This window comes from Macaca thibetana, chromosome 3 (genome assembly GCF_024542745.1).
Source record: "Macaca thibetana thibetana isolate TM-01 chromosome 3, ASM2454274v1, whole genome shotgun sequence".
Classification (NCBI taxonomy): Eukaryota; Metazoa; Chordata; class Mammalia; order Primates; family Cercopithecidae; genus Macaca; species Macaca thibetana.
In genome coordinates this window covers 175,818,072-175,842,328 of record NC_065580.1, presented here as the reverse complement: position 1 = coordinate 175,842,328, position 24,257 = coordinate 175,818,072, and the positions used below count along the sequence as shown (strand labels likewise).

The 24,257-nt window shown below is 34.4% G+C and overlaps 2 protein-coding genes across 5 annotated transcripts in view; one reads left to right on the top strand and one right to left on the bottom strand.

Moving 5' to 3' along the window:
* LOC126949611 (ATP synthase subunit f, mitochondrial-like) overlaps positions 1-24,257 on the bottom strand; it is a 739,455-nt gene that overhangs the window by 474,389 nt on the left and 240,809 nt on the right. The gene's annotated exons all lie outside the window — the stretch shown is intronic.
* The window catches only part of NCAM2 (neural cell adhesion molecule 2), a 566,845-nt gene that overhangs the window by 403,347 nt on the left and 139,241 nt on the right, over positions 1-24,257 (top strand). The window lies entirely within an intron of this gene.

The following is a 24,257-nucleotide window of genomic DNA, read 5'->3' as shown; positions in this document are numbered from 1 at the left end:
CCCGCTGGTCACTGCATGGAATTTAAAAATAATTTAGTATACATGCTATTTAAAAAGGAAGAAACTTAACATCGTTCTCAATAAATATTTATGAAGCATCAATATTGGAAAGTCTCTGATGCTTGAAAGGACATAGCTGTTCTTAGTGGAATGTATGAGATATTCTTATTGACAAAGTATTTCTATTGGAGCATGTCTAGTACATTAATATTGATAGAATGCAATGGTAACTGTGAAACAAGATGCATTCTCTTATCAAGAATGCCTTCAGAAAGAAAATATTTTCTCAAGAATACACATAAGTTATCCATATTATTTTACATTTTTATAGACTGTGCTTGTCAAGAAATTCATGGAAAAACCAATCAGAAACTTCTAAAGGAAAAAAGGATTATGAAAGATAGTCAACAATAGAAGGCAACTTCATTCTGACACAAATTACTGACTTCATTTGCTGATATTAGGCAGCTTCTAAAAAAGGCACTTTATCTCCCTCACACTTTCTAAAAAACAGAAAAACGAAAAGCATTGATAATATTGAGAACACACAAAGGAGGAAGTGATGCCAATAACTTATTTAGCTTTTTCCCCTAATAGATTTTTCTGCTTTTTTTCCATTATTACAGTATATTTCTTTTTCAGATCAACAATATCATTAGCAAATTATAAATGCTTTACACATTTACAGTACATTTGTTATATTTTTAATTAAAATTTGTATTTTTAACCCAAAATTTACTTTATGATTTTTTAAAATGTGAATCTAAATGAATAAAAGAAAACCTTAAGAATGCCAAGATATGATTTATATGAGACATCCTGGTCTCTTCTACTGTCCTACAAAAGTCCTAGGCAACACATTATCTTTTTTTTTTTTTTTGAGACGGAGTCTCGCGGTGTCTCCCAGGCTGGAGTGCAGTGGCGTGATCTCGGCTCACTGCAAGCTCCGCCTCCCGGGTTCACGCCATTCTCCCGCCTCAGCCTCTCAAGTAGCTGGGACTACAGGCGCCCGCCACCACGCCCGGCTAGTTTTTTGTATTTTTAGTAGAGACGGAGTTTCACCATGTTAGCCAGGATAGTCTCGATCTCCTGACCTCGTGATCCACCCGCCTCGGCCTCCCAAAGTGGCAACACATTATCTTAATGAAACTGTATTTAGGGCTTTTCTTCTTTGCATTTCATTTATATTTTAAAACATTTGATATATCATAGGATTAGTACTAAATCTCTGTTGCAGGTACACAGAAAAGTGGAGTTTATGAGAAATGAGCACTGTTGATATTTCCAAAGCACAATAAGGCAGAGTGGCTCATATAAGATATGCTAGTATCAGAATAACAGGACTAGCTAATATGCTAATTAATAGTGTGTTATGTGTCCCTGGGTCCTCAATTTCCTTAGTTATAAAATAAAAGGGTTTAAAGAAGAGACTCTTGGGAGCTATTTATACTCAAGCATTTAAAGATACTTTTATTCAAGCGTATCCACATTCTCCAAAGATGCCCTGGGATTTCTGAATTATTGTCCATGCATGACAGCATAGGTATTTGTATAAAACAAATGAAAACCTAAACTAATATTATAATTTATATATGTTTATGTTGTAAAACTTGATTGAAAACAGTTCTAAAAACCATACTAGGTCCACGTTAAGCTTCAGGTTTTGTGCTCAGTGATAATGGACACCAAGATGAATAAAACATAGCTCCGCCTTTATTAGAAGTCTACCATCAACTGGAGTTTAAATTAAACCGCAGCATGTATTTAGATTTCAAAGTGAGAATGAAGAAAATATAAAGATAATGTAAAATGCTGATATATAATTACATGAGATTTTTCGTTATTGGTTTTAGCTAGGTAGAAAATAATGGTATAAGCAAACAACTGTATGTTACAATTTGAATTATCTGCTGTTGTAATCTATTCATACCATGAATTAATAACTAACAGAAAAATGTACATTGGATACTTTATTTTTCAAGGACTGATTTCTAACAAAGTACAAGTTGCTTTGGATCACATTGCATTCCTTCTTTATAGGTTTAAATATTGGTTTATGTTTCTGCTTAATTATTCTGAGGTAAATGTGTAGACTTAAGCTCACCAGAAAATTATGTAGTTTAGTTTATCTTTTTTAAACAGGGATGAAAGGTCTTGATTTGTAAAAGGATGTTTTGAGAATTCTTTGAATATCCCCTGAGATTATTATTGCCACCATGTTAATTAGAGGGTAACTAGGTTAATATACTTTGAAAAAAAAATATTTTTCCTACTATTAAACTATCGTTTAAATGTAACTACTTTTTGTTTTCCCTAAACATTATTTTTCTGCAAATATTGTTGAAAATTAGTTGAATGGCTCTGATAACACTTCACTATTTTTCCTTTTTTTCCAAAATGAAACATTTAAATTTATTCTACTTGAGTGGGGATAATTAGGAAAATAAATATCATCTGTTTTAAGGCATTATTCAAATATATTTAAGTACAATAAAAGCCCATATATCATGTAAAATATGATGAGTTTTGACCTGTGTATATACCACCAAATCTATCATAATCTTCAAGATAAACATTTACACCACCCTCAAGAATTTTCTCAAGTCACTTTAAAATCTGTCCCTACTTTTTACAGTTATCCCTAGACATCTATTTACCTACTTTTGATCACTATAATTTAGTTTACATTTACATGTAAGAATGTATATACATGGAATTATGCAGTATTATTTTTAATTTATTTTATTGGCTTTGAAATATACTTATTTTCTTTTATTTAGGTATAGTTGACAAATAAAAATTGTATATATTTAAGGTGTACAAAAGTGATGCTTTTAAAAATATAACATTAACATAATTTTTGATTGACAAACGATGATTGCATACATTTATGGGGTACAATGTGATTTTTTTTATATGTATGTAGTGTTAAATGATTCAGTTAAGCTCATTAACATATCCATTACCTCACCTACCTATTATTTTTATGGTGAGACATTTAAAATTTACTCTTAGTTACTTTGAAAAAATTATTATTGACTGTAGTGATCCAGCTGTGCAATAACCCTCAAAACCTATTTCTCCTGTCTATCTGCCTGTCCACCCTTTGATCAATAACACCCCATTTCCTTCCTCCCCGTGCACCCACCCCAGCCTCTGCTGACTTAATTTTACTCTCTGTTTCTGTGAGTTAACCTTTATAAGCTTCCACAGTTAAGGAAGATTATGAGGTAGTTGTCTTTCTGTGTCTAGCTTATTTCAGTAAACACGATGTCCTCTAGATTCACCCATGTTGTGCAAATGACAAGATTTATCATTTTTTATATGCTCAATAGTATTCCACTCTGTATCTATACTACATTTCCTTTATCCTTTCATTCACTGATGGACGTTTAGGTTGATTCCATATCTAGGCTGTTGTGAATAATACTGTCATGAACATGGGACTACAGACACCTTTACCAGGTATAGATTTCTTTTCCTTTTGGTATAAACCCAGACAAAGGATTCCTGAATTATACGGTGGTTCTCATTTTCTTTTTGGGAGGAACTTTTATACCATTTTCTATGACGGCCATGTTAATTTACATTCCCAACAACAGTGTTCCTTTTTATCTACTTCAATACTTGTTATTGTTCATCTCTTTCAATAAGGCCATTCTCATGAAGTGATTTCTCACTGTGGTTTTAATTTGCATTCCCCTAATGAGTAGTGATGCTGGGCACTTTTTTATGTACTTGCCGGCCATTTGTATGTCTTCTTTTGAGAAATATCAGTTAAAGATAATTTGCCCATTTTAAAATCAGGTTGTTTTCTTGATATTGATTTGTTTGAGTTCTTTGTATATTTCGGATATTAACCCTTTATCAGATGTGTGGGTTGCAAATATTTTCTCACATTATTGGAATTGTCTCTGCTGAGCTTTCACAGCTGGCAGACATTGGCATGTGGATGTGTTCATCAGTAATTTATACTACTTGTTCCTGTTGTTACATCATACAGATATAACATAGTTTGTGTATCTAGTACCTATTGATGGACATTTTATGTGTTTTTAGTTATTGACTACTATGACAAAAAACCTCTGCGAAGATTTTTGAAGATTGTGTACTTCAAAAATTTTTAAGATTGTGATATATAAGTACTATTCTGTGGAATAAATATTTTTCTTTGATTTCTTAAGTTCGAATTTTCAAAAGCAAAGAATTATAATTTTGCTGTAGTCTAGTTTATTAAATTTATCAAACTGGACTTTTACGTGTTATACTATTAGTGTTTTTTTCTGAAAAAAATATTGTTTAATTTAAGGCCATGACAATTTACGTCTATGCTTTCTTTTTAAAAGTTTTGTAGATTTTAGTTTTACCTTAGGGCTGTGATTCATTTTGATTTCATTTTTGTGGAGTAGGTATTCATTGTTTTTCCATGTTTATGTCTAGTTGATCAAGCACTAGTTAATAGAAAGGACTTTTCTTTTTCTAGCTAAGAGTTTGACAACATTGTTGATCATTTCAGAGTATTAGTCCATTTTGTTAATTCATATTTTCTGTAATCTGACTGTTTTCCAGTTTGATGATTCCGGCTTTATCTTCATTATTTCCTTTCTTCTATGTATTTTGAATTCACCTTTCACTTGTTGTAGATTTTTAGGTGGAATCTTAGTATAGTATTTTAGATAATTCTTATTTTCTAATAGAATCACATAACTCCAAATTTTCACTAAGCAGTGCTTTAACTGAATCCCCCAGTATTGTAGTATGTTCCATTTTTGTTGTGATTCAATTAAAAATATAATTTTCCTTTTAATTTCATCTTTGGCTCATAGCTATGTATAAGAATCTGTTTAACTTTCCGACATTTGGATTTTTCCTTGATATTTTGCTGTTATTGAGCTCTAATTTAGTTCAGTTGTGCTCAGAAAGCACTTTATTTTTTATTTTTATATGTATTAAGATCTGATTTATATTCAACCATACTATTTGGTGAATAGACGATTATACTTGAAAAGTATATATATTCTGTAGTTGTTGTGTTTTAATGTCAGTTAGATCAAGGTAAATTATGGTATTTGTACTAGTCAGGGTTCCTCAGAGGGACAGAATTTTTTACATATATACATATATATATATAAAATTATATATATTATATAAATTATATATACACAATATATTACAGAATTTTATATATATATAATAAACTCATATATATATGAGTTTATTAAGGAATATTAACTCATGCCATCACAGGGTGCCACAATAAGCCATCTGCAGGCTGAGGACCAAGAAAGCCAGTCCGAGTTCCATAGCTGAAGAACTTGGAGTCCGATGTTCGAGGACAGGAGGCATCCAGCATGGAAGAAAGATGTAGGCTGAGGGCTAGGCCAGTCTAGTCTTTTCACGTTTTTCTGCCTGCTTTATATTCTGGCCATACTGGCAGCTGATTAGATGGTGCCCACCCAGATTAAGGGTGGGTCTGCCTCTCCCAGTCCACTGACTCAAATGTTAATCTCCTTTGGCAACACCCTCACAGACACACCCAAGATCAATACTTTGCATCCTTCAATCCAATCAAGTTGACACTCAGTATTAACCATCACAGCATTGTTTTAAACTTCTGTCCTTACAAAATTTTGAATATAGCTCTTCTATCACATTAAGAGGTATTAAAATCTTCTACCACGACTGCGAACTATTTTTTCTCTCTTTTGTTGATCTTTGCATTATGTATTTGGAGGCTTACAATGAGGCACATACACATTTATACTTTGTGTGTTGTGTTACTTTCCTGTTGCTGCTGTAATCAATTACAAAAGACTTAGTTGTATAATAAAACAAACTTACTGTCTTAACCATTTTGGAAGTCAGAGGTCTGAAGTGATTCTCAGTGGGTTAAAATCGAGTGTGGGTTGGGCTGTGTTCCCTTGTGGAAGCTCCAGGATTCTGTTATCTTGCTTTATTTCAGCTTCTCAGAGGCTGCCCACATTCCTTGACTCATGGATTCCTTCCATCCTCAGAGCCTACAACGGCAGATCTCATCTTTCTCACATCGTATCACTCTGACTCTGTTTTCTCCTTCACAAGTCCATCTCTGCCTCAGACTTTCTTGCAATTAATTGCATCCACTTGGATAATTCAAGATAACCTTCTCATGTCAACATCTTTACTTTAGTCATAGCTGGTAATATGTTTGCAGTTTCTGAAGGTAAAGATGTTAGTATCTTTGGGAGGTCATTATTCTCCCTCCTGTTTGTGTCATTATGAATTTCCCCTTTTATTGGGATAAAATATCTCTTTTTCTCTGCTGATCTCTCACTTGACCTATCTTAGCTAATAATCAAATATCTACGTTAGCCCTCTTATGCTTTTTGTTTGTATAACATTTTCCATTCATTTACTTTTAACCTATCTGCATTTTTATGTGAAGTTAAAATGTGTCGTTTTAGGCAGCATATGATAGAATATTGCTTTCTCATTGACTGTAAATCTACCTTATAATTGGAGTGTTTAAACAAGCAGTCAGTAATTAACAGGATCAGGGAATAAATATTTTACTTTTTCTGGGCTACATACAGTCTCTGCTATATTTTTTTTTTCTCTCGTAAACCACGAGAAAAGTAAAGACCATCCTCATCTCTAAGCCACATATAAAAGAAGCCCTTGGGCAAGACTTTGCCCATGGGCTGTAATTTGCCATCCACTGCTCTATTAAATTTAATCCCATTGTTGATACTCTTTCATTTAGGCCTACAATTTTTATTTATCTTCTGTTTTATTCCTATGTTTTTTCACATTCTGTGCCCATTTTTCTGCCTTCTATTGAATTATTCAAAGTTTTAGTATTTTATTTTAATTTATATATTGGCAATATTTGTGGGTTTTGTTTTGTTTCATTTTGTTTGGTTTTAGATGATTCTATAGGAATTATAAGATACAAACCTACATTTTGAGAGTCTCCTTGAAATAGACTTGAGTTCATATTTTGACACTTTACATAAAATGTGAAACATTGCTAAAATCATTGAAAATCCCATCAGGAATTATGATAATTTTTCTTTTAAGTAGTTACAAATATTTTAAAGAACTAAAGAGAAAAAAAATTTTTATACATATTCATCTATATGTGGTTTCTTTGTTCTCCCTTCATTTTTGAAGATCCCAATTTATGTTTTTCATCTGAAAAAGTTTCTTCTCCATTTCTTTGAGAGCAGATTTTCTGGAGATAAATTCCATTTATTTATCTTTCCTCAAATGTCCACTACACCTCTTCCTTCCTGTTTCTGAAGGATTGTTTTTCTTTGCTCTTGAGAATTCTATGTTGACATTTCTTTAAGGTTGGGGTTTCACTATCTTCTAGTCTCCTATGTTTTCTGTTTTATATATATATAATACTTTAAGTTCTAAGGTACATGTGCGCACGTGCAGGTTTGTTACATAGGTATACATGTGCCATGTTGATGTTCTCAGTCATAGGTGGGAATTGAACAATGAGAACACTTGGACACAGGAAGTAGTCTCCTATGTTTTCAAAGAGAAAACCACATAAATTGACTCATTGTTCCTTCATGTGCCATGTATTATTTTATCTAACTGCTTTAAAGCTATTTTCTTTACCTTTGTTATTTATCAGTTTGATTAGGATGAGTCTCAGTGTTGCTTGTTTGAAATTTCTTGTTTGGAGTGTACTGAGCTTCTGGAATGTGGGGATTTCTATTTGTCAACATGCTTGAGCCACGGTTTCTTTCTGGCCACTATTTCTTCAATTTGTGTGTGTGTGTGTAATCTCTTACTCATCTCTGGGACTTTACGTACACATATGTTATACCCTTTGAAATTGTTTCACAGGCTCATGAGATACCTCTCAGTTTTATCTATCTCATTTCTCACTGCCCTTCCAATTAGGTAATGTTCTCTTATTTCCTCTTCAAATTAACTGACTCTTTACTCCACCATCTCATTTCTGCTGTTGAGTCAATAGTGAATTTTTGGTTTTATCTCAGATATTATTATTATTTATTTATTTATTTATTTATTTTTAAGATGGAGTCTTGCTCTGTCGCCCAGGCTGGAATGCAATGGCGTGATCTCCGCTCACTGCAACCTTCGCCTCCTGGGTTCAAGCGATTCTCCTCCCCCAACCTTCCGAGTAACTGGGATTACAGGTGCGTGCCACCATGCCCAGCTAATTTTTTTTTTTTTTTTTTTGTAGTTTTAGTAGAGACGGGGTTTCACTATCTTGGCCAGGCTGTTCTCAAACTCCTGGCCTCGTGATCCACCTGCCTCAGCCTCCCAAAGAGCTGGGATTCAGGCGGGAGCCACTGTAACTGCCCCAGATACTTTTTTTTTTTTAGTTCCAATTTTTCAATTTGCTCTATTTTATTCTTTCTGTCTTTTTACTGAGAAGTCCTATAGTTTGATCCATTTCATTCTATCTATTTTAGAATATATACATTTTCTTCACCTCATAAATGATAAGCAGAGCTGCTCTAAAATAGTTGCTCTAAAATCTACTATCTGATAAATTCAACATCTAGGTCATTTTAGCATTTGCATATGTTCGTGGTATTTTTCCTTTACAATTCACCTCATTGTTCTGATTGTCAAAAAATATTGAATCGTGTCCTGGATATTGTAAATATTATGTTGTGCATTCTCTACATCTTTAGATAAACATCTGGGGATTTTATTTTTCAAGCAGTTAATCACCTCTAAGTTCTGTGTTCCATCCTGTCAGCAGTGACTCAAAACCTCTAGTGATTTCTCGAAGCTTTTGCTATGCTGGCTTGTGCATGCAGAGCTAGGGCATAGACTGAAATTTCTGTGGGTTTATACTCAGAATTTTGACATACCCTTCTCTGTCTCCTATCTGAGATTACCCTCACACTCTCCAACATGATGTATGCTTCTTTCCAAGATACCTCTGTCCTTCTGGACAAGTTTTAGTTACCATGATCACTTTGAACCTCCTCAACTAGGGCTTGTCCTCTGGGAAAAGTCTTGAGAGAAAAATAAAGAAAAAAAATGGAAACTAGTTTTCATTTCCCATCACAATCTTCCTGATTTTTTTTTCCTCTTAAGAACCCTTGGATAGTTGTTTTTTAAATTTATTTCATATTATTTTCAGAGTTCTAAATTCTTATTAGTAGTGAAGATATACTATCTTGGGTTTCAGCTGCCATTATATAATGAGAAATCTTTATATATTCTACTTCTAATACAAATTTAAAGCGTAAATATATTTGGTATGTGTAACCAATAACCTACATGTTTTAGTTTCAGTTTTCAGCAGTATTTTTATTATTTTTCTTTTATAAAATTTATTATTCAAATTGGTTAGAGTATTTTACATCATATATTCTCAGAAACATTATGTTTGTAATGTAAGATGTTTAAACTACAAAATTTTTAAAAATGTTTAAGTATCTTTTCTTTCTGTCAGTGTATCAGTCCTTTGGACAGTCAGTTTTGTTTAATATTTTCTTCATTAGCCTGGTGTTTGTTGACATGTTTACATATAGACAAAAACTTCGTGAAAACTGTAATAAGTTTACTGGTAGATATATAAGTATTTTAAATTTTAATTTGAAAGATATTCTAACTTTAGCTGAATTTAGAGTTATATGTTTAAAGTCTTAAATAGTATCCTTTAACTCTAAAATGTTATTTCTACTCATACAGAATGAATTTCACATAAAGCAAAAGAAAATCTTTAAGATCACTAAACAAATTCTCAAATTTTATCATGGATTCTATTTACATATTTTATTTTTTATTTCTATTGAAAGTTTTTTTTTTCTTATGGATCTAACCTATGCTTGATGAATGCCATATTTAGAGTGTCTGGTTATTAACGTCTTCCATGTTTGTTATAAATTACTTGTCTCTAGCAGCCTAGTTTCCTTTTTGATTAATCTGAATTTTTATAGTATTTCTTTACATACATTAATGAAAATTTATTATTTTTCACAAAGTTACTAATGAATTCCAGGAAAATACCAAATATATTGGAAATCTACCTCACTTTTCCAAACTTTTGCTACATTTAAGAATACATTTTTAACTTTAGCATGATACTGATTTGCTTGTATATTTGCCTAGCCTCTTCACTATTGTATAGATACAAGATTATTACCTTCTAAGTGACTTATAATTAATTAAAAGACCAAATCACGTAGTAAATAATGTTTAAAGTAGATGAATATGATGATAGAAAATTCACTTATGGTAAATTATATAAATATGCTAGTGAAAGATTGATGAATACTTAAGTAGAAAGTAATATAATTCTTTTTTTTTTTTTTTTTTTTTTTTTTTTGAGGCAGAGTCTCGCTCTGTTCCCCAGGCTGGAGTGCAGTGGCCGGATCTCAGCTCACTGCAAGCTCCGCCTCCCGGGTTCCCGCCATTCTCCTGCCTCAGCCTCCCAAGTAGCTGGGACTACAGTCACCCGCCACTGCGCCGGGCTAATTTTTTGTATTTTTAGTAGAGATGGGGTTTCACCGTGGTCTCAATCTCCTGACCTTGTGATCCGCCCACCTCGGCCTCCCAAAGTGCTGGGATTACAGGCGTGAGCCACCGCGCCCGGCCGTAATATAATTCTTAATATTAATTTCATTAGTTGCTACAGTTGAGGTTTCATTTTTTGTAATAGAAATAGAGAAAATATCACAATATATATGTCTACATTTAGTGGGATATTGGGTTAAATAACCATTTGGAATATGTTACCATGATTGTAATTTAAAATTTAGCCTATCCTCTCTTTTAGTTACACTTCTAGTAAACCTGTATGATTGTATTATGAAAGTTGAAACTTGTTTTTTGTTTTACAGTTATGCCACCACTATTTATTAAATCTTAATTCTTCTTATGTGAAGATTATGACACATTTTTAGTTGTATATTGCAATCAATTGCCCATGATATATGCGGAAGTTGTCTAATAAGTATATTTTTTGGCGTTTGAAACCTGATTTGTCATTAAATATTTTATTTAGCAACAAATTCATAATAGTAATAAACCTCTTAGTACCTTATATGAAAGGCCGCAGAAAGCTATTGTTGTAAATAAATATTTTCCTATTAGTAAAGTTCAGAATAGTTTTGTTATGCATCATTGCCATCAAAGTTGTATGGAGACAAAAAATTACAAAGATATTACACAATGTTAAACACACACACACACACACACACACACACACCCCAGAACAATCTTATACTACCTGTACCAAGCAACTACAGGTTAATATTGCTAAGAGTGAGTAGAAAAGAATCAAACCATTTATAATTTGATAGAAGCAGCATTTACTGTAATAGCACTAAACTTAAGGTGTTAGAAGATTAAGCCTCTTTTTGCTCAAAACCTCTTTTGTGAGAACTCAAACAAATTTACAAGAAAAAAACAAACAACCCCATCAAAAAGTGGGCAAAGGATATGAACAGACATTTCTCAAAAGAAGACATTCATACAGCCAACAGACACATGAAAAAATGCTCATCATCACTGGCCATCAGAGAAATGCAAATCAAAACCACAATGAGATACCATCTCACACCAGGTAGAATGGCAATCATTAAAAAGTCAGGAAACAACAGGTGCTGGAGAGGATGTGGAGAAATAGGAACACTTTTACACTGTTGGTGGGATTGTAAACTAGTTCAACCATTATGGAAAACAGTATGGCGATTCCTCAAGGATCTAGAACTAGATGTACCATATGACCCAGCCATCCCATTACTGGGTATATACCCAAAGGACTATAAATCATGCTGCTATAAAGACACATGCACACGTATGTTTATTGCAGCACTATTCACAATAGCAAAGACTTGGAATCAACCCAAATGTCCATCAGTGACAGATTGGATTAAGAAAATGTGGCACATATACACCATGGAATACTACACAGCCATATAAAAGGATGAGTTTGAGTCCTTTGTAGGGACTTGGATGCAGCTGGAAACCATCATTCTTAGCAAACTATCACAAGAACAGAAAACCAAACACCGCATGTTCTCACTCATAGGTGGGAACTGAACAATGAGATCACTCGGACTCAGGAAGGGGAACATCACGCACCGGGGCCTATCATGGGGAGGGGGCAGGGGGGAGGGATTGCATTGGGAGTTATACCTGATGTAAATGACGAGTTGATGGGTGCAGCACAGCAACATGGCACAAGTATACATATGTAACAAACCTGCACGTTATGCACATGTACCCTACAACTTAAAGTATAATAATAATAAATAAATTTAAAAAAAAAAAAAAAACCTCTTTTGTGTTTCAGCTTAAGCAGATTTCTTGGCATTCTGCCAGTTCATTTTCAACATTTCAGAGGCATTACTTTACTAAGAAGCGGGAGTTGAACTAAAGTTCCAATTTCTAAAACAAAGGAGATAACAGGCATGTGATATACAGTTTAATGCAGTAAGCACCGGTTACATAGTACATTTGATTACAATTAGAATATCATTAAGTGTTGTGACTAGGTAATCATTACATAGTAACTATTAATTAGACTCAATTATTTTATGTATACATTTAATTTAACAGTTACATGCTAACAATGCATGCTAAGAAATATTAGAAAATTTCATTTACATTTTTTTTTCTATTTGAGCTTGCTGCACCTGCCTTTAATTCTCCTTAGACATAATGGTGATTTGTAAATGCATTTTCTCCTGTGGCATAAAAGAGGGATTTAGCAGTATCTGATACATTCTAGGTTATGGTTACATTAAGTAATCCCATAACACAGAATCATGTTACTTATTTACATGCTGTCCATATAATTAATAGATGTGTGCTTTATTGAGTAATACTTAACTCAAATTCTCTCAATATAACAGTGAATATATATTCTCTCAATATAACAGTGATTTCACTAGCATGATTGGTTAGATGTATAGGACGAGGTAAATAAGATGCGAACATGATTTAAACATTTAATGAAACTTATTTCAGTAAACACTTAGAAATTAGAAAAATTCCTTGGTCGTAGCAGACATATATTTTATATCTGCAATTAAAATCTTGTCTTATGACCCTGACTTTTACACTCGCCATAGCACATTTAAGCCAATGAAACTTTAAAGAAGATGGCTCATTTGCAGACATAAATTGGTTCTACTGCCTGCAACTATTTAGGTTTTATGTCCAGTATGGTAATTTCAAGGGCAGCAACTGAGAAAAATGTAAAGCATATCTCTTCATCCAGAAGATAAAAAGAACAGAACATTAAAAAAAGAAAGGTGAAAAGTCTTTTATTGTTAAGCTGTACATTTTTAACCCAAACTTTATGTGAACCCCCTGGGAAAATGTGAAATACCACATTCTTCATGCGCATCGATACTATCGTTTATCCTTGTTTTATAACATTTTTGTCTCTCTGACAGGTTTTATTTGATTCAGATCAGATCTTGTTAAAATGTATTTCAGAGATAATGGTAATGAAAATTTTTAAGGAACTTTAGGAAATACTCAATCCTTGAGATGATAAGCCTTAGAAGTGAACAAACAGCAAACAAATCAATAAAAATAGATATTTTGTAACTGGATTTATCACTGCCTCCTGGCATCTGTTTAACTCTAACAGCCAGGAATACTGATGTCTGCTTGAACCTTGCCCTTGCTTTCTATCCTTTCTCTGGAATGAAGACTTGCCGTAGGAATCCCAGTTCTTGGTGGGACAATGAATATCTTAGTTCAAGCTGCTATAATAAAATAGCATAGATAGGGTGGGTTGAACAACAAACACTTATTTCTGCAAATCTAGGGGCTGGAAGTTGGAGATTAGGATGCTAGCAGGGTTGGGTGATTGGTAAGGGCCCTCTTTTTGGTTATGTACTGGCATGTACATGGCATGGCCTTTACTTGGTGCACATACACACACACACACACACACAAAAATCTGGTGTCCCTTTCTCTTTTTATAAGGGCACTAATCCCATCACAGGTGTTTCATCCTCATAACCTCACTTAAACCTAACTGCTTCCCGAAGGCCCTAACTCCAAAGACCATTCATTACTTTGAGGGTTAGGAATTTAACATAGGAATTTAGGGAGGACACAAGCATTCAGTCCATAGCAGTGAGCTTTCTGGGTTTACCAGAGAAGGCGCCTCACACATAGGAGAAGTACAGAATTTCCACAACGTGAGGGGACAGTAAGTCATCTGCCACAAGGTCTTAGTGTATCTTTCAGGATATTCAAGACAAAAAAAATCAGTGAAGTCGGTAAAGGCTCAGCATGATGTGATCTCAGCCTCACACTGTTCATGTGGATCTAATCCTAAAACATTGGTTAATTCATTTAAATTACCAAGTTTCAATTTCCTATTTTGTAAAGTGAAAGAGACTTATCTATGAATTAAGGCATACTGTGGTTAGGGTTGTAATTAAATATTTTCAACAATATGAATCAGCCATATAGTACACACCAAGCCCTTTTCTAGGATTTTAGTATATAGAATTGAATAAAGCAAACAAACATCCCTGCTTTCATGGACATTGGCAAGAGAAACCAATGATTTTAAAAAATAAAGTAGAAAAATGCATAATGTAGGAAACAATGAGAAAGTCTAAGGAAGAAAAAAGTAAAACAGTGCAATGAGACACATCAGTCAGCTTGCCATAATAATTATGCATAATAAACACCCCAAAACACAGTGTCATACGATAATTATCACGTTGGAAACTGCTGATCAAAGCCAGGTTTGAATAAGGAGCTCGGCTTCAAACAGCAATGCTTGACTCATTGGTATGGATCCAGTAACACATATAACCAAGCTGAGGAAGCAGTGAGTACAGAGAGGATATTATCATCTTATGGTGATGGCAGAAGCACAAGAAAATAAGCCCAACAACAAAGACATATTTAGAGTGTTTGTTCACATCACATCCAAAAATGTCATGTGGCTAAGCCAAACATCAGTTCATCAGGGTAATACACTAGCCTTCTATTCGGAGGTCTTTTGGAGTGGAATTTTGCTGAACAATTTAATCCATATCAGACGTATATGCCTGTGGGTGAAATTTTGGATAGATGAAGAAAATATGGTAAGAGAGGGACCAGCTGCAAATGTAGGAAAAGAACATACCAGGCAGAGGGAACAAGGGCAGATTATTCAAGCAAGAGCAATTCTAGGAAATTCAAGAGGCAGCGCAGAGGCTAATGTTGCTGAAGCTGAATGAGCAAGGGTCACAGAGGAGGGGAAGATGAGGCCGTGAAGTTAACAAGATGCCAGATGTTATAGAGACATGCCGTCCAGTCCGGCAGCCACTTGTTACATGTGGCTTTGGAGCACTAAAAGTGCTGCCAGTACAACTGAGCAACTGAAATTTTGGTTTTGTTTTACTTTAATTAACTCAAATTTAAAATATGATGCTCAATTTAGTTATTGGAAAACTTTTTAGTAATTTTGAAACAAATTGGGTATGTGAATCTGCGTATTCAGTTGTACATTATATAAAATCCAAAGGCAGAAGAGGCTTTCCCAGTACAAATCTAGTGGCTTATTTGAGATATGCTGTAAGTGTAAAATACACAATAGGTTTTGAAATCTTAGAACAAAAAAAATAAAGGTATAAAATATCTCACTATATCTCACTAATGTTGTTACTTTTTTTTAATTTATATGGATATGTATTAGTTGTATGTATTTAAGGGGTCCATGTTACATTCCAGTGCAAGCAAAAAATGTGTAATCATCAAATCTGGGTAACTGGGATATACATCATTTCAAACATCTATCATTTCTGTGTGCTGAGAACTCTATGAGTCTGTTCTCACGCTGCTAGTAAAGACATACCCGAGACTGGGTAACTTATAAAGGAAAAAGATGTAATCGACTCACAGTTCCACATGACTGCAGGGAGGCCTCACAATCACGGCTGAAGGCAAATGAGGCGCGAAGTCATCTTACATGGTGGCAGGCAAGAGAGTGTGTGCACGGGAACTTCCCTTTAAAAAAGCATCAGATCTTATGAGACTTAGTCACTATCCACAAGAACAGCCCTGGAAAGACCCACTCTCATGGTTCAGTTACCTCCCACCAATCCCCTTCCATGACACGCGGGAATTATGGGAGCTACAATTCAAGATGAGATTTGGGTAGGGGCACAGCCAAACCATATCGGGAACATTCTAAGTCTTATAGCTATTTTGACATATACAATAAGTTATCGTTAACTGTAGTTGCCCTCTTGTGCTACCGAACCCTACATCTTATTCCTCCTATCTAACTGTAATTTTGTACCAATTAACAAATCTGTCTTTATTTTTCCCTGCCCAGTATCCTTTCCAGCCTCTGGTAACCACCATTCTATTCTTCATCCATGAGATCAATTTTTTTCAGCTCCCACATATAAGTGAGAATATTGCCTTTTAGCTAAGCCTGACTTACTTCACTCAGTGTCCTCCGGTTTCATCTATATTGCTGCAAATGATAAGATTTCATTCTCTTTTATGACTGAATAGCATTCCATAGTGTACATGTCTCACATTTTCTTTATCCATTCATGCACTGGTGAACACTTAGGTTGATTCTGTATCATGGCTATTGTTATTATTATGAGGCGGAGTCTCGCTCTGTCGCCAGGCTATAGTGCAGTGGCACGATCTCGGCTCACTGCAACCTCCGCCTCCCTGGGTCAGGCAATTCTCTTGCCTCAGCCTCCCGAGTAGCTGGGACTACAGTCACGTGCCACCACACCCAGCTAATTTTTGTATTTTTATCAGAGACAGGATTTCACCATATTGGCCAGTATGGTCTCAATCTCTTGACCTCGTGATCTGCCCACCTTGGACTCCCAAAGTGCTGGGATTACAGGCGTGAGCCACCGCACCACCTGGCTACTATTTTTTTATATTGACTACATGTTGAAATTATACCACTCTAAATATATTCATTATATTATTACAATTAATTTGACCTTTATTCTGTTTCTTTTTCAGTATGGCTCTGAGAAAATTTAACATTGCATAGGTGGCTCCCATTGCCATTGTCTATATTAATAGCACTAATATAGAGCTTTATAATATTAAGGAGGACTTTAAAAAGGATGAGAGGCCACTGGAGAGTTTTGATCAGAGGTGCAAGCAATCTTCTCAGATCATATTTTAAGAGAATGACGTTTGCTACAGAGCTGAGAATAGACTGAAAGGGGTACGAAGGCAGAAGCAAGGGATAAACACCAGTAGGGAGACCATTGCAATACATCCAGTGAACTTCATAGTATTATTTTAATTTGACATCACTTTAATATAAATTTATGTAACTATTGGTGAACATCCTTTTAAAAAGAACAAATAACATATTCAGCATATGTTAATTAGAATGGATTACATTAAAAACAAGAATTGAGTTTTTATATATTTTTCTTTATTCAAATTATTTCAAGAATTTATAAAAACAACTCATTGACTACATTTAAGAAATGCATGCAATTCTAGAAAGCAAAAGGAAAACATTAATCACAGGGAAATATTACATTCTAGGTATAATGTAAAATTGTGTGTTTTTTATGCTAAATGCATGGTCAAAAGAGTAATGTGCTTAGTTTTAAAATAGTGTTCACCTTTGTGAAAATATGCACATTTATATTTTTCTCTAAGTGGTTTCCAACTTGCTTGGATAATCATCACATATTAATAAGAAAAACAAACTATTTCTGTAAGTTGTTTTATTATTATTCAAGAAGAAAATGGTATTTCTGTATCTTCGTTTAAAAACCTTTGATTTTAGTTATTCAATTTAATAATAGTTAGTCAAGTGTGGTAGTGCATGCCTGTAATCACACCTCCTCAGGAGGCTGAGGCAGGAGGATCATTTGAACACAGAAGTTCAAGACCAGCCTGAGCAATACAGCGAGACCCCATCTCAAGTAATAATAGTAATAATAGAAATAATAATAAATAGCATTTCTTGTACAACATTAGAAATAGACTGTTAGTATTTTTCAAACATGCAAATAATTGAACATACTTACAAATATTTCAGTAAGCCTAGGGGACCAGAATCTACTGATGTAGAATAGCTTAGAAAGCATCCTAAAATAACATATAACTTAATGTGCTTATAAGAAAATATGTGTCATAGATAGTATACACATGAGCAATAAGAGAAAACACTCTTTGAAAGGTAACATCCTAAGTATGGGTCATTTCTTTCTTGTTGCTGGGCACTCATTTTGGTGCTTCAGTCTGGTAATTAACATTCTTCAGTTGTGAAAATGTTTCTTATAATATTTCTTTGATAATTTATTTCCCTTGGTTTTCTCTTTCCAGTGCCTCTGTCAGTTGGGATCCTGTGCTCTGGGTACTTAGCTGTATCTCCTGTTTTTTTTTTTTTTCTAAAAGATCAGTTCCTTCCCATTTATTTGCTTTTAATTATTTACTGATCTCTTTTTTTAATTATTATTATACTTTGAGTTCTAGGGTACATGTGCATAATGTGCAGGTTTGTTACATATGTATACTTGTGCCATGTTGGTGTGCTGCAACCATCAACTCGTCAGCACCCATCAACTCGTCATTTACATCAGGTATAACTCCCAATGCAATCCCTCCCCCCTCCCCCCTTCCCATGATAGGCCCTGGTGTGTGATGTTCCCCTTCCCGAGTCCAAGTGATCTCATTGTTCAGTTCCCACCTATGAGTGAGAACATACGGTGTTTGGTTTTGTGTTCTTGTGATAGTTTGCTAAGAATGATGGTTTCCAGCTGCATCCATGTCCCTACAAAGGACACAAACTCATCCTTTTTTATGGCTGCATAGTATTCCATGGTGTATATGTGCCACATTTTCTTAATCCAGTCTGTCACTGATGGACATTTGGGTTGATTCCAAGTCTTTGCTATTGTAAATAGTGCCGCAATAAACATACGTGTGCATGTGTCTTTATAGCAGCATGATTTATAATCCTTTGGGTATATACCCAGTAATGGGATGGCTGGGTCAAAAATTTTGGAATAACAAAAACAAAGAGAATTTTTTTTCAACATTTCCAGGACAAAAACTGCCACTCACAAATGGAAAGTCAGAATGAGATCAGGCATCTCTACAGAAAATGAAAGTTTGAAGAGTAAAGCAAAGCATTCAGAGTTCTAAAATGATTTAATGGGGAATTCTAAAGCCATACTATCAAGCCAGAGAGTAGAACAAAAACATGTTCAGACATACAAAATACTGTACCATCTATATATTTTTCTAAAATGCAAAACAAATCCTGTTCTTTCTATAAGCATATATATGAATATGAATAAACAGAGAATTTCTGGACATTTACACACCAAACTTAAACCATGGTTAACCTGAGGGAGGGGACTGGGATTAGGGAGGTGGCCAAAGGGTGCTTTGCAGCTATCCATATTGTTTGTTTGCAGGTGTTTACTGAAATAATGTATTTATGTATTATCTGGGTGATTAAAAGTATTCTTCATGTTAATGCAAAATAACCCCCCCCAAAAAAAAAAATGAAAGGTAACATCATCACAGTATTTTGAAGTAGAACCTAAGGAGGAGATAATATTGAATCTGAATCTAATACAACATTAAAACAATAATGATCAGATAATCTGAGTCAAATGTGATATTAAAACATATATGACTAATTCAAATTAGTGTATTTATTCACATAGATCCCTTCATTTCAAATTTACAGCTCACCAACACTAAGATGTCTTCTCTCTGTTTTAGTATTGTGGACATGAAAAATTTCCTGCCCTTGGAATGAGGATGAAGTCTTGATCAGAGCAAATCTCCTCTTTAAATAATTATTGTTAGTACTCTTGGTATCTCAAAATTCGTCACATGCATCAGAATTTGAAACATTTCTGGTTACTTAAAAGTTATTTTATTATCATCTGCTTTGTTTAAATGATCTTTGATGTTTCTTGGGCCGCTAATAATTTTGCTGAGATTGTAAGAGTAATTATCAATGAGTTCAGTCTAATGCCAAAAAAAAAAAAATTCTAATTTTTTAAAAACTTTTAAATTCAGGGGTACAAGTACAGGTTTGTTACATAGGTAAACCTGAGTCAGAGGGTTTTTTTGTGTGTGTGTATACAGATTATTTCATCATCCAGGTATTAAGCCTAGTACCTATTAGTTATTTGTCCTGATCCTCTCCCCCCATACCCTCCACCCTTTGATAGTTCTCAGTGTGTGTTGTTCCCCTGTATGTGTCCATGTATTCTCATCATTTAACTCCAACTTAGAAGTGAGAACATGCATTGGTTTCTGTTCCTAACTTAGTTTGCTAAGGATAATGTCCTCCAGTTCCATCTAGGTCCCTGCAGAGAACATGACATCATTCTTTTTTATGGCCACATAGTATTCCGGGGTGAACTTGTACCACATTTTCTTTATCCAGTCTATCATTGATGGACATTTAGGTAGAGTCCATGTCTTTACTATTGTGATAGTGCTGCAGTGAACATACAAATGCATGTGTCTTTATACTAGAATGATTTACATTCCTTTGGGTATATACCCAGGATTGGGATTGCTGGGTCAAATGCTATTTCTGTCTTTAGGTTTTGAAGAATCCCCACACAGTCTTCCACAATGGCTGAACTAATATACACTACCATCAACAGTGTAATAGTGTTCCTTTTCCTCCACAACCTAGCCAGGGTCTGCTGTTGTTGACTTTTTAATAGTAGTGATTCTCACTGATGTGAGATGGGTATCTCATTGTGGTTTTGATTTGCATTTCCCTAGTGATCAGTGATGTTGAGCTTTTTATCAAATGATTGTTGGCCACATGTATGTCCTCTTTTGAGAAGTGTCTGTTCATGTTCTTTGCCCACTTTTTAATGGGTTTTTTTTCTTGTAAATTTGCTTAAGTTTCTTATAGATGCTAGATATTAGACCTGTGTCAGATGCATAGTTTGAAAAAATTTTCTTCCATTCTGTAGGTTGTCTGTTTATTCTGTTGATACTTTATTTTGCTGTGCAGAAGCTCTTTAGTTTCATTATATCCCATTTGTCAACTTTTGCTATTGTTGCGACTGATTTTGGCATCTTCATCATGAAATCTTTGCCGTGTTTATGTCCTGAATGGTATTATCTAGGTTGCCTTCCAGGGTTTTTATATTTTGAGATTTACATATAAGTCTTTCATCCATCTTGGGTTAATTTTTGTATACAGTATAAGGAAGGGGTCCACTTTCAGTCTTCTGCATATGGCTAGCCAGCTATCCCAGCACCATTTGTTGAATAGGGAATCCTTTTCCCATTGCTTGTTTTTGTGAAGTTTGTTGAAGATCGATAGTTACAGATGTGCGTTCTTATTTCTGGGTTCTCTATTCTGCTCCATTGGTTTGTATGTCTGCTCTTGTATCAGTACCATGCTGTTTTGGTTACTGTAGCCCTGTAGTTTTTCTGTGATTTTTTTCAGATAGCATAAAATGATTAATTTCTATGATGCAAATACTAGGGTGTCATCAATGCTAAAACAGTTGTCCTGTACAGTTTTTTCTTACCGGACCAAAATTTTTTGTTTTGGCACCTTATTTTAATTATTCTAAGAGATCTTTATTAACCTAATAAGTATTGGATATATAAAATTTAAAGATCATATCTTAATAAACCAAGATTTTAATTTTATTTAGGTATATGCAGGTTTGCTTTGAAATGCAAATTCTGAAATAAATAGGCATTATTAGTATTTATAAAACAACTTGAATACTGATATATCTATATCACCAATAATTCTTCCTTTGATAACTCGGAAGTTTTTATGAAAGAGGTTCATTTAAGCTTTGTTTTCTAAATACATAGGTGAAATTATACTTAAAGATGATACACCTATTCACGAAAAATTCAATTACATAACGTAAAAAATAGAAGACAAATTAGCCATTAGAAGTACAGCTACAATATTTTTATTAGTATTTTATGTATGATTTGAGGGAGGAAAGATATTCTGATGAGAAAAGCGGGAATAATATTAGAAATATGAATAATTCACCTTACTTATCAAATTTTTCTTATGGCCAATAAAGATTTTATCATGAATGAAACTCAAATTAGAGAGAAAGCCAGTGTGTGCTAAGAAGTCACATATAGGTATTCCTTAATAAAAATTACTCTTATGATTCAAGGATCATAAAATATGCTGAGATTTATGCATAACTTGGCTGTTCAAAATTAGAACAAACACTGCATATCCAGTGTTACAGTTAACTGGCAGTAAGCACACATCTAATTTAGTATTCCACATAGCCATTAGAATTCCCATGGTACATGGACGGAATCCAGTTAATTGCCATAGCTTTTTCTACATATGACAGAACACAGAGAACTGAATCTATGAAATCATTAATTGAATTATCCTTTAAATCTGCCAAAGGATATATTAGTTTTTACTCCCTTGGTAGCTTCCCTCAGCATAAGTCCAATGAGAAAATTTAAATGACTGAAAAAAAAAAAGTCAGAGTGTTACAGGTTGTTTTAAATGTAGAGTTAAACCTTAGTTAATGTATAGGGCCAGCTTCTCTACAAAATAATAATAAAGGTCTAAGCAAGACAATGTGTTACAATAGATATAACACTGGATTGAAGTCCAGGTTTCTGTGTCTTTAGAAATATCAAACAAATGTAGTTGTATTTCTCATCCTCTTTTAAATGGAGTGATGACATCTAGAATACATACTTATCCTGGTTTTCATTCATCGATTTTACTGTTATTGACTGAATAGGTACTTATATTTAGGTGCTGTAGAAGAACTGAGAGGCAAGTAACATTGTTCTTTCCCTCATTGAATTTGTAAATTAGGCTGACCAGGTGTGGTGGTTCATGCCTGTAATCCCGACACATTGGGAGGCCGAGGCAGATGGATCACCTGAAGTCAGGAGTTCGAGACCAGCCTGGGCAACATGGTGAAACCCCATCTCTATTAAGAATACCAAAAAATTAGCTAAGCCTGGTGGTGCATGCCTATAATCCCAGCTCTTGAGAGGCTGATGTAGGAGCATCACTTGAACCCGGGAAGAAGAGGTGGCAGTTAGATGAGATCATGCCACTGCACTCCTGGTCCATAAGTGGGGCCACAGAGCGAGACTTTGTCTTAAAGAAAAAAAAAAGAAAAAGAATTTATAAATAAGGGAGATAGAACATACATGGGTATATTAAAATGAAATATATCAAAAGTGGTTAGGTTTTGACCATACTGCCAAAAGCAGTCTATAAATTCAACTCAATTCTAATAAAAATAACACCATAATTCTTCACAGAATTAGAAAAAATAATTCTAAAATTCATATGGAACCATAAAAGAGCCCTCATAGCCAAAGCAATACTAAGCAGAAAGAACAAATCTGGAGGCAACACATTACCCAACTCTACTATACGGCTATAGCCAACAGAACAGCATGGATTAAATAGGCGCACAGTCCAATGGAACAAAATAGAGAACTCAGAAATAAAACCAAATACTTATAGCCAACTGATCTTTGACAAAGCAAACAAAAACATAAAGTGGGGAAAGGACACCCTATTCAACAAACGGTACTGGAATAATTGGCAAGTCACATGTAGAAAAATGAAACTGCATCCTCATCTCCCATTTTAAGCAAAAATCAACTCAAGATAGATCAAAGACTTAAATCTAAGACCTGAAATCATAAAAATCCTAGAAGATAATATGGGAAAATTCCTCTAGACATTGGCTTAGGCAAAGACTTCATGACCAAGAACCTAAAAGCAAATGCAATAAAAACAAAGATAAATAGATGCGACTTAATTAAGTTAAAAAGCTTCTGCACAGAAAAAAAAATCAGGTAGTAAACAGTCAACCCACCGAGTGGAAGAAAATCTTCACAAACTGTGTGTCCGACAAAGGACTAATATCAAGAATCTACAAGGAACTCAAATCAGCAAGAAAAATAAATAATCTCATCAATATGTGGGCTAAGGACATGAATAGGCAATTCTCAAAGAAGATATACAAATGGGCAACAAATATATGTAAAATTCTCAACATTACTAACAATCAGGGAAATGCAAATCAAAACCACAATGTGATATAACCTCCCTCTTGAAAGAATAGCCATAATCAAAGAAATTAAAAAGCAATAGTGTTGGCACATATATGGCGAAAACGGAACACTTTTAGACTGCTGGTGGGGACGTAAACTGGTACAACTGTCATGGGATCTTTAGGGTGTCACTTTGCCAGCTGGAAACTTCTGTGGCTGGTGGTACCTCTGCTTGGGTTTTGCTTGCTTACACTGGGCTCATTCTGCCCACTCGGCGA